The sequence below is a fragment of the Belonocnema kinseyi genome, chromosome 4, assembly GCF_010883055.1.
Source record: "Belonocnema kinseyi isolate 2016_QV_RU_SX_M_011 chromosome 4, B_treatae_v1, whole genome shotgun sequence".
Classification (NCBI taxonomy): Eukaryota; Metazoa; Arthropoda; class Insecta; order Hymenoptera; family Cynipidae; genus Belonocnema; species Belonocnema kinseyi.
The window spans coordinates 141,461,506-141,463,424 of NC_046660.1; positions in this window are offsets into that span (position 1 = coordinate 141,461,506).

The following is a 1,919-nucleotide window of genomic DNA, read 5'->3' on the forward strand; positions in this document are numbered from 1 at the left end:
AATATTTATATAATTTATATTTTATACTTGAAATAACGTAACCTCAAAATAAACGCATAAAAAGAGCATGTACATCGTCTCCTCCTATATTCACTGGTGTACGCGCGATCTCAGTTTCATTCGTAAATTGTGCTCTAAAAAGTGTACTATAAGATTTATCCTCTTCGGGATGGCTTGTTGCTATCTTAAATACATCAGTGCGTGCAAAAAAGAAATAAATAAACATGAAAAGTGTGAAAGCGTGCCACTGAGTCGCGTGGTAAAGTTCGACGCGAACCAAATAAAAAACACTTCTTTCAAGGTCAAATGCGGTGGGAAATTCTGCGATGCAGTCATCTCCTTTGTTGCCTAAAGTCCACTTTTCATTTGTATCCTTCAGAAGTGTGAATGTAAAAGAAATATAGCGAGAAAGACAGATAACCTGCGTTCCGCCGCTCCCCGAACTCTTCTTTTGTGGGAAAATTGAAAAAAATTATTTTTCTACATTTAAGTAATGTGTGTTACAATTCTCCCAATGTTTAATCCAAACTCCACAATATTTTTGGATAAAAACTTAGAAGCTTATTTCTCAAATAATTCGTAAGCGGCGCAAAATTGAAGATTAGTTTCAAAGTTTTATGCTGGTTAGAGGCCTATACATTATCGAAATGGCATTGAGAGCTAAAAACTGATCCTAACCTGAAAATAGTGCAAATACATAAAAATTTTATTTAGCAGAATAATTTTTACATTCTCATTCATGAGAGTGTAATGTAATCGTCCAAATTTTCAATATCTTGTTCTTAACGGATCTTAACGTTTCAGCACTCACAGAGTCCGAAAATCATAAAAATTTGACGGTGTCTGTCTATCTGCCTGTATGTCTGGATGTATGGTTATCTGAATGTTGTGGCCACGCTAACTTTAGAGGGATTTTTCCAATCGAGTCGGCCTGTGGTACACTTTTTAAGAGTGCCAAAATGAAGGCTAAATTCGAAAACCAGATATTTTTAACCAAAATCCAAAATCTTAGAACGTTTTGAAAATTTGAAAAAAAATTGTTTTTGAATTTCTAAATTTTTTGTCAAAGTTTCTTATACATGGTTAGAAGACTTGCAAATTATCTAAATATAATGTTTAATTTCGATGAAAATTCAAAAGTTGTACACTTGAAAATTTTCAAAACGAGAAAAAATCTTTTTCTGTTTAATTAGGAATTCTTTTTTTTAAATTTTCCATTTTTTCCAAAGTTTCTTGTAGATGGATAGCAGTCTCGCATATTATCTAAATAAAATTTTCACTTTCGATGAAAATTGAAAAAGTGATACATTTTTGAAAATTTTCAAAAAAGAGAAAAAAAATGTTTTACTGATAAATTAGGAATTTTTTTCGATTTTCAGAATTTTCTGCCACAGTTTAACATATGTGGGTGGAAGTCTTGCAAATTATTAAAATGAAAATTTCAATTGCGCTGAAAATTAAAAAAGTCAAACACTTTTGAAAATTTTCAAAAAAGAGAAAAAAATATTGTTCTGATAAATTAGGAATTCTTTTTTTTACTTTAGTATTTTTTCAAAGTTTCTTATACATGGGTAGAAGACTTGCAAATTATCTAAACTAAATTTTCACTCTCGATGAAAACTAAAAACGTTATACACTTTTTAAAATTTCCAGAAAAGAGAAAAAAATATTTTTCTGATAGATTTAGAATTTTTTTTTAATTAGAATTTTTTCCAACTTTTCTTATAGATAGGTAGAAAATTGGCAAATCATCTAAACTAAATTTTCACTTTCGATGAAAATTAAAAAAGTTATACACTTTGGAAAATTTCCAAAACAGAGAGAAAAATATTTTTCTGGTAGATTAGGAATTTTTTTTAAATCTAGAATTTTTCCCTAAAGTTTCTTATAGATAGGTAGAAAATTTGCCAATTATCTAA